The 15,027-nt window shown below is 51.1% G+C and overlaps 1 protein-coding gene across 5 annotated transcripts in view; it reads left to right on the top strand.

Moving 5' to 3' along the window:
• Positions 1 to 15,027, top strand: part of ZNF143 (zinc finger protein 143) — a 50,967-nt gene that overhangs the window by 718 nt on the left and 35,222 nt on the right. Inside the window, exon 1 of one of the 5 annotated variants that reach the window (XM_083164614.1) lies at positions 10,526 to 10,732. The exons of the other annotated variants lie outside the window; for them this stretch is intronic. The gene's annotated coding sequence lies outside the window, so the exon portion shown is untranslated. Of the gene's footprint in view, positions 1 to 10,525; positions 10,733 to 15,027 lie in introns of those variants that run through there. 5 annotated transcript variants of the gene reach the window in all.

Here is a 15,027-nt window from a genome sequence, read left to right as displayed (position 1 = left end):
CTGACCGAACATCTTAATACTGTAATATATATACCTTGTGTGACAGGATACACAGCACACGGCTCTGACCCAACATCTCCTATACTATAATGTACATACTGATACCTTGTGTGACAGGATACATGTATACACAGCACCCTCCTCTGACCCAACATCTATACTGTAATATACATACTAATAAATACTCTGTGACTGTAATATATATATATATATATATATATATATATATATATACTGGAAGATGGGCGGCACTCAGACGACTTGAAATAACAGGAGACCACACTGGTTCAAGATCTTTCGAGATTTAATCTAGTCATCAGGATACATACATATGTACTACACAGCACCCAGTGCTGACTGAACATCTTTATACCGTGATCTATGTACACTGTGTGACAGGATACATGTATAATACAGAGCACCCGGCTCTGACCCAACATCTCTTATACTATAATTTACATAATGAGATATATACCCTGTGTGACAGTATGCATGTATATTCCATAGCACCCAGTGCTGACGAACATCTTTATACTGTGATATATGTACTCTGTGTGACAGGATACATGTATAATACACAGCACCCGGCTCTGACACAACATCTCCTATACTGTAATATACATACTGATATATACCTTGTGTGACAGTATGCATGTATACTACACCGCACCCAGTGCTGACGAACATCTTTATACTGTAATATATATGTACCATGTGTGACTGTATACATGTATACTACACAGCACCCAGCTCTAAACCTATCTCCTATACTATAATATACATACTAATATTCACAGCATCCAGTTATGGCTCATTATCTACTATAGTGGTTTATATATATATATATATATATATATATATATATATATATATATATATATATAGAGGTATCGGTCGGCACTCGTGCTTGCTGAAGCAAGGTTCCGCGGTGTCTTCCAGGTTTTTGGTAGATAAACGTAGAATAAAGTGGCGGCACTCACGGGGTTAAGGTGAAAAAAGTAATTGTATTGAAAATACAAACAGTGGTCACATCAGTTGCCCGACGTTTCGAGGCCGGGCAACTGATGTGACCACTGTTTGTATTTTCAATACAATTACTTTTTTCACCTTAACCCCGTGAGTGCCGCCACTTTATTCTACGTATATATATATATATATATATATATATAGGAACGTGGTATGACTTCTGCGCCTTCAGTGTATTAATAATCCTTCTTAGATATTTATATGTGCGTACCCTCAAATGAGTGTAGAATTCTCATGTAGTGATATCTTTCTTTCAAACGATCTCCTTCCCTCGCCTTCTCTCCTGTAGGTACGTCTCAAAGGGGCATTCCAATCATGTTCCTTTGAGACGTACCTACAGGAGAGAATGCGAGGGAAGGAGATCGTTTGAAAGAAAGATATCACTACATGAGAATTCTCCACTCATTTGAGGGTACGCACATACCACGTTCCCATTTGTACTTTCTGGTCCTATGGAAATTAGGCCAATTTGATGACATTTGACGACACAGTTTGAACTCTGGAATGTTTTTAATAATTTTTTAATACAAAAAACTTTTTTGTAATTATAATATACTGCACTGTGCACTTTTCACATTTAAATCACTGGTTTACACTCAGTGAGCGGCAGCGCTGTTTATGCACTATATATACAAAGTCCAGTATCGGCACTCTCCCCTCCAATGATAAGTATAAGCCAGGTGCCCTCCAAGGTATTCGGGATAAGTAGCAGGGTGTAGGCGGCGGCACTCACGGCGATGGAAATAAATCAAGCAACTACAAATGGAAGGGTACTCTTTACTTATCACGGCGCCCATCGCGGGCATTGAATGCACTAAAAAATCGGGGGCGACACGATGCCCGCGATTTCTCATAGGGAACAATGTTAAATGTCTCAATTGACCCGATTTTCATGTTCAATGCTTCAATTGACCCGATTTTTCCATAGGAAACAATGTTAAATGGCCCACAGAGGCCAAATAGGCACCCTGAAGTGTGAAATGGCCCTCACAATTGTTAACGCCACCCCACGATCAACGTGAACCCGAAGCGTGGCGAGCGCAGCGAGCCCACGAGTGGCGGCGGTACGCGTCCTACGACCTTTTCATACCCCCGCTATCCACGTCGGCGAGGAGTCGAGAATAGAATAGTGTGGCGAGCGCAGCGAGCCACCGAGCCCGAAGCGTGGCGAGCGCACGCGGATACCTGTGAAGCCCGCGAAGGGACGCGTTTACCTGTGAAGGTATCCGCGTCCCCTCGCGGGGCTCGCCATGCTTCGGGCTCGGTGGCTCGCTGCGCTCGCCACACTATTCTCAACTCCACGCCGACGTGGATAGTGGGGGTATGAAAAGGTCGTAGGACGCGTACCGCCGCCCCTCGCGGGCTCGCTGCGCTCGACACGCTTCGGGTTGACGTTGATCGTGGGGTGGCGTTAACAATTGTGGGGGCCATTTCACACTTCAGGGTGGCTATTTGGCCTCTGTGGGCCATTTAACATTGTTTCCTATGGAAAAATCGGGTCAATTGAGGCATTGAACATGAAAATCGGGTCAATTGAGACATTTAACATTGTTCCCTATGGGAAATCGCGTCGGTCGCGTCGCACCCGATTTTTAGTGCATTCAATGCCCACGATCAAAATCGTGGGCGCCGTGCTAGGTAAAAAGTACCAATGGAAGCTTAACGTTTCAATTCTCAAGTGGAATTTTCATCAGAAGCTTCTGATGAAAATTCCACTTGAGAATTGAAACGTTAAGCTTCCATTTGTAGTTGCTTGATTTATTTCCATCGCCGTGAGTGCCGCCGCCTACACCCTGCTATATATATATATATATTTATTTACACAGCATGTGTTTGTGACTCCCCTCTTATTCTGTAATATGTAATAGGGTACTTGTTTCCTAGCACGGCGCCTGCGATTTTAATTGTATCTATCGGGTCCTAAAAAATTGCGTCGAATGCATCGCATACGATGCGATCGATGCGATTTTTAAATTGGAACCAATGTAAAATGGTCCCTGAGACCCGATTTTACATTGGGCCCAATGTTAAATGCCCCCCCAGACCTCAATTTTCATTGTATACCCACCCTGATGGGTCAAATGTCCCCCCATTGTTAACGCCACCCCACGATGAACACCAACCCAAGCGTGGCCAGTGGCGTCGGTACGCATCCTCTGACCTTTTCATACCCCCACTATCCACGTCGGCGTGGAGTTTTTATATAGTGTGGCGAGCCACCGAGCCCAAAGCGTGGCAAGCGGACGCGCATTACTTCACAGGTATTACGCATCCGCTCACCATGCTTCGGGCTCGGTTGCTCGCTACGCTCGCCACACTATATAAAATCAACTAAACGCCGACGTGGATAGTGGGGGTATGAAAAGGTCAGAGGACGCGTACCGCCGCCGCTCGCCACGCTTCGGGTTGGCGTTCGTCGTGGGGTGGCGTTAACAATGGGGGGGCATTTCACATACAAATTACCCATCAGGGTGGGTATACAATAAAAAATCGGGTACATTGGCCCATTTAACATTGCTCCCTAAATCAGGTCCATCACATTGGTCGCATTGTATGCCATTATAATGGCATACAATGGACCCCATTTTTTAATTGTCGGAAAAAGGCTAAAAATAGCCCAATATCCAATATCGCGTCGGTCGGGTCCATCGCATACCTTAACTTAAGGTATGCGATGACCCACGACGGGCGCCGTGCTAGGAAACAAGTACCTGTAATAGATATACCATTATTTGGCTGTGCGGTCTCTCTCTGATATATGCCCCTTGTTGTACGTTATTACATAAGAGGCCAGCAGGAGTTCATCCGCCCAAGGTGTGTGTGTGTCAGAAGGCGACTGCACACCCAAAAGTGCTATATCTAGCTTATAACATGTACCCTATTAGTGTTCCCGCTAGGCTGTTTTAGCGGGGCGCTGCGCCCTGCCTGATTTTTAAAGTGCAAAATGCGCCCTGCCCCTTGGCAGCGCCCCGCTAAAACAGCCTGCCTTTGTCACCGCTGTTGTGACCGGGGAAGCCCGGCGCCGCTGTACATAGCGATGCCCGGCAGTGTACAGCCTTCCGGGTGGCCGGGTCCGCCCCCTTTGCATGACGCCGCCGGCCGGGCCCACCCTTTTGCGTGACGCCGCCGGCCGGGCACGCCCATTTTGTGACGCCGCGGCCCGGGCACGCCCAAAATAGTGACGTCGGCAGGCCCGGTCCGACCCCCCGCCCTGCCTGCCCTAGTTCCTAGAAGGAACACTACCCTATTGTTACAGAATAGATACAGAATATGAAGAAAAAATAAAGACCAGGCAGTTCAATTTCTATTTGTATTAGTGAATTAAGCAGATGACATTTTTCTGTCAGAACTGTGTATGTCAATGAGGTGGCGATATGCTGCTAGGACATAACTAGATTCCCCCCTGTGAGTGGTGGTGATGTGGCGATATGCCGCTGCGAGCTGCTTGGACATAACTAGATTCCCCCTGGTGGTGATGTGGCGATATGCCGCTGCGAGCTGCTAGGACATAACTAGATTCCCCCCTGTGAGTGGTGGTGGTATGGCGATATGCCGCTGCGAGCTGCTAGGACATAACTAGATTCCCCCCTGTGAGTGGTGGTGTTGTGGCGACATGCCACTGCGAGCTGCTAGAACATAACTAGATTCCCCCCTGGTGGTGGTGTGGCGATATGCCGCTGCGAGCTGCTAGGACATAACTAGATTCCCCCCCTGTGAGTGGTGGTGATGTGGCGATATGCCGCTGCGAGCTGCTAGGACAGAACTAGATTCCCCCTGGTGGTGGTGTGGCGATATGCCGCTGCGAGCTGCTAGGACATAACTAGATTCCCCCTGGTGGTGATGTGGCGATATGCCGCTGCGAGCTGCTAGGACATAACAAGATTCCCCCCTGTGAGTGGTGGTGATGTGGCGATATGCCGCTGCGAGCTGCTAGGACATAACTAGATTCCCCCTGGTGGTGGTGTGGTGATATGCCGCTGCGAGCTGCTAGGACATAACTAGATTCCCCCCTGTGAGTGGTGGTGGTGTGGCGATATGCCGCTGCGAGCTGCTAGGACATAACTAGATTCCCCCTGGTGGTGGTGTGGTGATATGCCGCTGCGAGCTGCTAGGACATAACTAGATTCCCCCCTGTGAGTGGTGGTGTTGTGGCGATATGCCGCTGCGAGCTGCTAGGACATAACTAGATTCCCCCCTGTGAGTGGTGGTGTTGTGGCGATATGCCGCTGCGAGCTGCTAGGACATAACTAGATTCCCCCTGGTGGTGATGTGGCGATATGCCGCTGTGAGCTGCTAGGACACAACTAGATTCCCCCCTGTGAGTGGTGGTGGTGTGGCGATATGCCGCTGCGAGCTGCTAGGACATAACTAGATTCCCCCCTGTGAGTGGTGGTGGTGTGGCGATATGCCGCTGCGAGCTGCTAGGACATAACTAGATTCCCCCTGGTGGTGATGTGGCGATATGCCGCTGCGAGCTGCTAGGACACAACTAGATTCCCCCCTGTGAGTGGTGGTGGTGTGGCGATATGCCGCTGCGAGCTGCTAGGACATAACTAGATTCCCCCTGGTGGTGGTGTGGTGATATGCCGCTGCGAGCTGCTAGGACATAACTAGATTCCCCCCTGTGAGTGGTGGTGTTGTGGCGATATGCCACTGCGAGCTGCTAGAACATAACTAGATTCCCCCCTGGTGGTGGTGTGGCGATATGCCGCTGCGAGCTGCTAGGACATAACTAGATTCCCTCCTGTGAGTGGTGGTGATGTGGCGATATGCCGCTGCGAGCTGCTTGGACATAACTAGATTCCCCCTGGTGGTGATGTGGCGATATGCCGCTGCGAGCTGCTAGGACATAACTAGATTCCCCCCTGTGAGTGGTGGTGGTATGGCGATATGCCGCTGCGAGCTGCTAGGACATAACTAGATTCCCCCCTGTGAGTGGTGGTGTTGTGGCGACATGCCACTGCGAGCTGCTAGAACATAACTAGATTCCCCCCTGGTGGTGGTGTGGCGATATGCCGCTGCGAGCTGCTAGGACATAACTAGATTCCCCCCCTGTGAGTGGTGGTGATGTGGCGATATGCCGCTGCGAGCTGCTAGGACAGAACTAGATTCCCCCTGGTGGTGGTGTGGCGATATGCCGCTGCGAGCTGCTAGGACATAACTAGATTCCCCCTGGTGGTGATGTGGCGATATGCCGCTGCGAGCTGCTAGGACATAACAAGATTCCCCCCTGTGAGTGGTGGTGATGTGGCGATATGCCGCTGCGAGCTGCTAGGACATAACTAGATTCCCCCTGGTGGTGGTGTGGTGATATGCCGCTGCGAGCTGCTAGGACATAACTAGATTCCCCCCTGTGAGTGGTGGTGGTGTGGCGATATGCCGCTGCGAGCTGCTAGGACATAACTAGATTCCCCCTGGTGGTGGTGTGGTGATATGCCGCTGCGAGCTGCTAGGACATAACTAGATTCCCCCCTGTGAGTGGTGGTGTTGTGGCGATATGCCGCTGCGAGCTGCTAGGACATAACTAGATTCCCCCCTGTGAGTGGTGGTGTTGTGGCGATATGCCGCTGCGAGCTGCTAGGACATAACTAGATTCCCCCTGGTGGTGATGTGGCGATATGCCGCTGTGAGCTGCTAGGACACAACTAGATTCCCCCCTGTGAGTGGTGGTGGTGTGGCGATATGCCGCTGCGAGCTGCTAGGACATAACTAGATTCCCCCCTGTGAGTGGTGGTGGTGTGGCGATATGCCGCTGCGAGCTGCTAGGACATAACTAGATTCCCCCTGGTGGTGATGTGGCGATATGCCGCTGCGAGCTGCTAGGACACAACTAGATTCCCCCCTGTGAGTGGTGGTGGTGTGGCGATATGCCGCTGCGAGCTGCTAGGACATAACTAGATTCCCCCCTGTGAGTGGTGGTGGTGTGGCGATATGCCGCTGCGAGCTGCTAGGACATAACTAGATTCCCCCTGGTGGTGATGTGGCGATATGCCGCTGTGAGCTGCTAGGACACAACTAGATTCCCCCCTGTGAGTGGTGGTGGTGTGGCGATATGCCGCTGCGAGCTGCTAGGACATAACTAGATTCCCCCCTGTGAGTGGTGGTGGTGTGGCGATATGTCGCTGCGAGCTGCTAGGACATAACTAGATTCCCCCTGGTGGTGATGTGGCGATATGCCGCTGCGAGCTGCTAGGACATAACTAGTTTCCCCCCTGTGAGTGGTGGTGTTGTGGCGATATGTCGCTGCGAGCTGCTAGGACATAACTAGATTTCCCCCTGGTGGTGATGTGGCGATATGCCGCTGCGAGCTGCTAGGACATAACTAGATTCCCCCTGGTGGTGGTGTGGTGATATGCCGCTGCGAGCTGCTAGGACATAACTAGATTTCCCCCTGGTGGTGGTGTGGCGATATGCCGCTGCGAGCTGCTAGGACATAACTAGATTCCCCCTGGTGGTGATGTGGCGACATGCCGCTGCGAGCTGCTAGGACATAACTAGATTCCCCCTGGTGGTGATGTGGCGATATGACGCTGCGAGCTGCTAGGACATAACTAGATTCCCCCTGGTGGTGATGTGGCGATATGCCGCTGCGAGCTGCTAGGACATAACTAGTTTCCCCCCTGTGAGTGGTGGTGTTGTGGCGATATGTCGCTGCGAGCTGCTAGGACATAACTAGATTTCCCCCTGGTGGTGATGTGGCGATATGCCGCTGCGAGCTGCTAGGACATAACTAGATTCCCCCTGGTGGTGGTGTGGTGATATGCCGCTGCGAGCTGCTAGGACATAACTAGATTCCCCCCTGTGAGTGGTGGTGTTGTGGCGATATGCCGCTGCGAGCTGCTAGGACATAACTAGATTCCCCCCTGTGAGTGGTGGTGTTGTGGCGATATGCCGCTGCGAGCTGCTAGGACATAACTAGATTTCCCCCTGCTGGTGGTGTGGCGATATGCCGCTGCGAGCTGCTAGGACATAACTAGATTCCCCCTGGTGGTGATGTGGCGACATGCCGCTGCGAGCTGCTAGGACATAACTAGATTCCCCCTGGTGGTGATGTGGCGATATGCCGCTGCGAGCTGCTAGGACATAACTAGATTCCCCCTGGTGGTGATGTGGCGATATGCCGCTGCGAGCTGCTAGGACATTACTAGTTTCCCCCCTGTGAGTGGTGGTGTTGTGGCGATATGCCGCTGCGAGCTGCTAGGACATAACTAGATTTCCCCCTGGTGGTGATGTGGCGATATGCCGCTGCGAGCTGCTAGGACATAACTAGATTTCCCCCTGCTGGTGATGTGGCGATATGCCGCTGCGAGCTGCTAGGACATAACTAGATTCCCCCCTGTGAGTGGTGGTGGTGTGGCGATATGCCGCTGCGAGCTGCTAGGACATAACTAGATTCCCCCCTGTGAGTGGTGGTGTTGTGGCGATATGCCGCTGCGAGCTGCTAGGACATAACTAGATTTCCCCCTGGTGGTGATGTGGCGATATGCCACTGCGAGCTGCTAGGACATAACTAGATTCCCCCCTGGTGGTGGTGTGGCGATATGCCGCTGCGAGCTGCTAGGACATAACTAGATTTCCCCCTGGTGGTGATGTGGCGATATGCCGCTGCGAGCTGCTAGGACATAACTAGATTTCCCCCTGGTGGTGATGTGGCTTTGTGATGAGATTTTGGTGACAGGAGTTCACATGTGCGGTTATACTGGGAGGTTTGTGGTTGTTGGGAAATAATGCATGGTCATTAAAGGGGCAATCACTTGCAAGGTATGGATTTAAAAAGCACCCACGTTCTGCTGGCATCCCGCATGGTCAGCCAACTCGGGACGCATTACATCTGCCCAAGGTGTCCAATCATGTTATTGGGATTTCCGTAATTTTAGCACACCATGTTATAAAAAATAATATATTTGCTGTGTGACTGTATACACCAGGCACGCTGACGTCACTAAAGGGGCGTGCCCGGCCGCGACGACGTCCCTGAGCTGCCGGGAAAGCGCCGGGCACCGCCATCTACTGCGGCGCTGGGCTTCCCTGGCGGGACAGGCAGCAGGCTGTTTTAACGGGGCGCCGCTAGAGGGGCAGGGTGCATTTTGCCCTTTAAAAATCGGGCAGGGTCCAGCGCCCCGCTAAAACAGTCTAGCGGGAACACTAGTGTCTCTCCTGCTGTTGTTGAAGGCAATGCATCAAAGCTGTTTCCATGACAATATCACAGTACACCTCGACAATGAATTTTAGCTGCTAATGTGCCCTATAGATGCACCTCAATGTGTAATCATATACCACCCAGCCCCCCCCCCCCCCCCCCCATCTTACAGCTGATGTTGGGACTGTATGGGGGTTATTCAATATTGGCAGCTATTTCCGCCGCAGGATAAAACTGCCACCGCCTATTCAATGCTGCCGTTTCCGACAGCATTGAAGGTGGATTCCGACAAAACATCCGACTTTAAAACAAGTCGGAACCGCATTGTCGACAACGATGGCAGATTGTTAAATTCATGGCCTTTTTTCAACAATCCGCAGCTATTTTCACAAACACCAACTTTTCAACGCTCGTCAGGCGGAACATTGAATTCCTACTGTCACGTGGAGGAAAAAAAATGGCCCGGGATTCTGAATGTTGGGACAATCCGACAGTCGGAATCCCGGATTGACAGCGCTGTATAGCAGAAGGCGGAGCCATGATGATGCAGTTGTGTGACGTCACTCTCAGATGACCTATTAGCCTCTGGCCACTCCCCCTAAGCATGGACGAGGCTGCCCCCTCCCAGTAGAAAGGCCGGCATGTATGTCCTGTACCACTATCAACCCATAGCCAAGTGTATGAACACAGCCAATAAGCACCCGTTTAAAGGATTTTCCCTTTATGAGGAGGCTGTCAGCTGTCTTTCCTGTTCTTCATTAGCATCACTGTCTCTTTACAGACCAGGTTGTATGAGAATGTCCTTATCACCTGTTCCACAAGCCTGAGCAATAGTAGTTGCATCTTTACTACCTCTGAAGATGCCCCTACTACATGGGTGGTCAAACCGGTCCTCAAGAGCTAACAACAGGTCAAGTTTCCCAGATCACCTAGCTGGTGCACAGCTGTAGTCATTAGTAACTGTCACATTCCAGGACCACCTAGCTGGTGCACAGGTGCAGTCATTACAAACTGTCACATTTCACAGACCACCTAGCTGGGGCACAGGTGCTGACAATACTAACTCACATTTCCCAGACCCCCTAGCTGGTGCACAGCTGTAGTCATTACTAACTGTCACATTCCTCAGACCCCCTAGCAGGTGCACAGCTGTAGTCATTACTAACTGTCACATTCCCCAGATCACCTAGCTGGTGCACAGGTGTACTCATTACTGTCACATTTCCCAGACCACCTAGCTGGTGCACAGGTGTACTCATTACTGTCACATTTCCCAGACCCCCTAGCAGGTGCACAGATGCAGTCATTACTGACACATTTCCCAGACCACCTAGCTGGTGCACAGGTGCAGTCATTACTAACTGTCACATTCCCCAGACCTAGCAGGTGCAGTCATTCCTAACTGACACATTCTACAGATTCCACGGGTGGCCTGGAAAACATGGACTGCTGGTAGATCTCGGAGACAGTTTTGGCCACCCTTGCCCTACTCCATGGCATGGCAGTAACGCACACCTGAATGCACCATAACGGCTTAAGGGTTTAGGGGCACTTCCAGAAGATCTGGTAAGCCGACTGTCCTTGTTTTCTCACCTGGCATCTTCATGTTGGATTATTTTTATCTGAATAAATAATGACAAACTAAAGTTCATCATGGGGCAAATGTTATGTGAGGTTGTATTTATCAGACTAGGATTGACGTTCTCAGCAGACCACACACTCTGTATGCTTGTCTGACAGATTAAACTATCTGAAAGAGGGTGTCATTGTTGTTCACATTATTTTATGAACCAATACATTTCATTAGAGAATACTTATGAAAACCAGTGTCTGTATGCCACAAGCATCATCTCCTGGCAGTGTAAATAAATGACTGTTTATTGTTGTAGGCAATATTTACTTATCTTACTGTGCAGGAAGCCACAGACTGAGAGTTATATAGTGGGAGGAGCAGGGTCCCCAGCAGCACAGAGTATATCAGGAGATGAGTGATGTGTCAGTGAGGACAGGGCTGCATGTGACAGGGGCAGTGATGTGATGTGAGGAGGGGAATGGGGGCAGCAGGAAGCCACAGACTGAGAGTTATATAATGGGAGGAGCAGGGTCCCCAGCAGCACAGAGTATATCAGGAGATGAGTGCTGTGTCAGTGAGGACAGGGCTGCATGTGACAGGGCAGTGACATGATGTGAGGAGGGAAATGGAGGCAGCAGGAAGCCACAGACTGAGAGTTATATAGTGGGAGGAGCAGGGTCCCCAGCAGCACAGAGTATATCAGGAGATGAGTGATGTGTCAGTGAGGACAGGGCTGCATGTGACAGGGGCAGTGATGTGATGTGAGGAGGGGAATGGGGGCAGCAGGAAGCCACAGACTGAGAGTTATATAGTGGGAGGAGCAGGATCCCCCAGCAGCACAGAGTATATCAGGAGATGAGTGCTGTGTCAGTGAGGACAGGGCTGCATGTGACAGGGGCAGTGACATGATGTGAGGAGGGAAATGGAGGCAGCAGGAAGCCACAGACTGAGAGTTATATAGTGGGAGGAGCAGGGTCTCCAGCAGCACAGAGTATATCAGGAGATGAGTGATGTGTCAGTGAGGACAGGGCTGCATGTGACAGGGGTAGTGACATGATGTGAGGAGGGGAATGGGGGCAGCAGGAAGCCACAGACTGAGAGTTATATAGTGGGAGGAGCAGGGTCTCCAGCAGCACAGAGTATATCAGGAGATGAGTGATGTGTCAGTGAGGACAGGGCTGCATGTGACAGGGGCAGTGATGTGATGTGAGGAGGGGAATGGGGGCAGCAGGAAGCCACAGACTGAGAGTTATATAGTGGGAGGAGCAGGATCCCCCAGCAGCACAGAGTATACCAGGAGATGAGTGATGTGTCAGTGAGGACAGGGCTGCATGGGACAGGGGCAGTGACATGATGTGAGTAGGGGAATGGAGGCAGCAGGAAGCCACAGACTGAGAGTTATATAGTGGGAGGAGCAGGGTCTCCAGCAGCACAGAGTATATCAGGAGATGAGTGATGTGTCAGTGAGGACAGGGCTGCATGTGACAGGGGTAGTGACATGATGTGAGGAGGGGAATGGGGGCAGCAGGAAGCCACAGACTGAGAGTTATATAGTGGCAGGAGCAGGGTCCCCAGCAGCACAGAGTATACCAGGAGATGAGTGATGTGTCAGTGAGGACAGGGCTGCATGTGACAGGGGCAGTGACATGATGTGAGGAGGGGAATGGAGGCAGCAGGAAGCCACAGACTGAGAGTTATATAGTGGGAGGAGCAGGGTCCCCAGCAGCACAGAGTATATCAGGAGATTAGGGATGTGTCAGTGAGGACAGGGCTGCATGTGTCAGGGGCAGTGACATGATGTGAGGAGGGGAATGGGGGCAGCAGGAAGCCACAGACTGAGGGTTATATAGTGGGAGGAGCAGGGTCCCCCAGCAGCACAGAGTATACCAGGAGATGAGTGATGTGTCAGTGAGGACAGGGCTGCATGTGACAGGGGCAGTGACATGATGTGAGGAGGGGAATGGGGGCAGCAGGAAGCCACAGACTGAGAGTTATATAGTGGGAGGAGCAGGATCCCCAGCAGCACAGAGTATATCAGATGAGTGATGTGTCAGTGAGGACAGGGCTGCATGTGACAGGGGCAGTGACATGATGTGAGGAGGGGAATGGGGCAGCAGGAAGCCACAGACTGAGAGTTATATAGTGGTAGGAGCTGGGTCCCCAGCAGCACAGAGTATATCAGATGAGTGATGTGTCAGTGAGGACAGGGCTGCATGTGACAGGGGCAGTGACATGAAAATGTTTGCTTGGCCATTTCCACATGTATTTTGACAGATTCACTTGGAACTCTTTATGCTGATTGGTTACTATGGGAAACTTCTACACTGGCTCAGTTCTCCCTTATCACTGCTGCATACATTTACCCTACAACTTATGCTGCTTTCCCACTGCAGACCAGTTTAAAGTACTGGTAATCTTAAATGGTATTTAAAACAGTATTAGCATTCCCACTGCAGCAGATTACCGTTTTAAATACCATTTAAGCATACCTCCCAACAGTCCCGATTATCAGGGCCTGTCCCGCTGTCCCACCCGCGGGCGGCAGTGTCCCGCGGCGAGGGGGGGCTGTTGGGAGTCCCCCCTGTCGGCTGCTAAGCAGCGGGGAATAAACGCTGTGCGCATGCGCACAGCGTCTATTCCCGCAGCCAGGGGGCTGGGGGCATGGCTAGAGGCTCACAGAGCCTCTGGGTCATGCCCCCATAGCGGCAAAATGGGGGCGTGGCCTCGCGGGAGAGCCGCAAGTATAGGCCACGCCCCCGAAATTTGGCCACCCCCCAGTGTAAAATGTAGAGTGCCTAACCCCCCCCCCCCCCCCAAGTGTAAAGAGTGCCTAACCCCCCGTACCTGCCCTGTGCCCCCACCTCCCCTCCCCTTGTACTTACCTGCACGGGGATGCAGGGCAGTGGGGAGGCAGCGGGGGTCCATGCAGGGTACAGGCAGTCCCAGTGCCTGATGAGAACTAGTAGTTCTCACTTTGCGCATATGTAATGAGTGCACGTGCATACTAATAAGCCGCTCATTACACATGCACAAAGTGAGAACTACTAGGTCTCATCAGGCACTGGGACTGCCTGGAGGCTAAATAACGTTTAAAAGGCATTCCCACTGCCTCTTAAACGTTATTTAGCCGTGTAGGACTCTGCTTTAAAAACGGGTTGAAATACCATTTAGCTTTAAACGGTATTTCAACTCTGGCACTTTCCCACTGCAGCCTTAAAACGGTAAATTGCGCTGAAAATCGTCAATTTACCATTTTTTAGCTGCAGTGGGAAAGGGGCATTAGGCAACTTACCGGTAACTTTATTGGTAGATTTTGCAGCGCATTACCTGCAGTGTGCATGACACAGCCACTTGGTGGCGCTGGTACATTAAGATCTGGATGTAACATGAGTTCTCTATACACAGCCTTTGGGCCTGATTCAGCATGGATTACAAGGTTGCAGTACACTTTGAGTAGTTAGCCGCTGCCCAGACACAGATAACTGCGATACTATTGCAGATAGCTGTCCACCCTCAGATCCATACGCAATTCCCAAACCATCAGAAGTTTTTTGCCTTCTGTAAAACTGTGAGCAGCTCCGAGGCTGCCACTAATCTGCCACTGAGACAGGCCAATCAAGGCCAGCGCTGACATCATAGACCCTCCCTGAAAATGCTTGGGCACGTCTGCGTTTTTTTGACACCCCCAGAAATGGCCGGATACCACCCCTAACGCCGCCTTCCTGTCCGTCACTAATCACCCTCGCACATGCACAATGCACTCATTCCATAATCGCTGGGTTTGTGAATTCGCTGCTTAGCGAACCCTGCTGAATTAGGCCCTTTGTCCAGGTTACATAATGCGGGTTTGCAGAGAATTCAGGCTCCCTAATTAACATAAATGTAAATGTGCCGCTAACGGTGTTATATGATATGTCGCCGATATGTCTGTAGTGTACAGCGGCTATACCTAGTATAACTCCTCCCCGTCAGTATGCTTCCCCCTGCTGTGTTACTACACATCCCAGCATGCACTGCCACCGTTTTGCTATTAAGGCATGCTAAAGCTGTGGCAAGGCATGTTGGGATGTGTAGTTCCACAGCAGGTGGAGTGCCACCTGTTGCCTACTGCCGGACCATAACTTGCTCCATCTATATTGGCCTACTGTATACCTTGCAGCCTCTCCCCCATATTATTATGCTTCCTGTGGGGATCGTGCTTCTGGGATGCTGGACAGTGTGAGGCTGTAGTGCTAGGTATGGATCATTAAGTGGACATGCATTAGGTTGACAGGCCATAGGTTGACAC

The sequence above is a fragment of the Crinia signifera genome, chromosome 11 (assembly GCF_055691185.1).
Source record: "Crinia signifera chromosome 11, ASM5569118v1, whole genome shotgun sequence".
Classification (NCBI taxonomy): domain Eukaryota; kingdom Metazoa; phylum Chordata; class Amphibia; order Anura; family Myobatrachidae; genus Crinia; species Crinia signifera.
The sequence above is the reverse complement of the archived record's forward strand: the minus strand, read 5'-3'. Positions and strand labels throughout refer to the sequence as shown.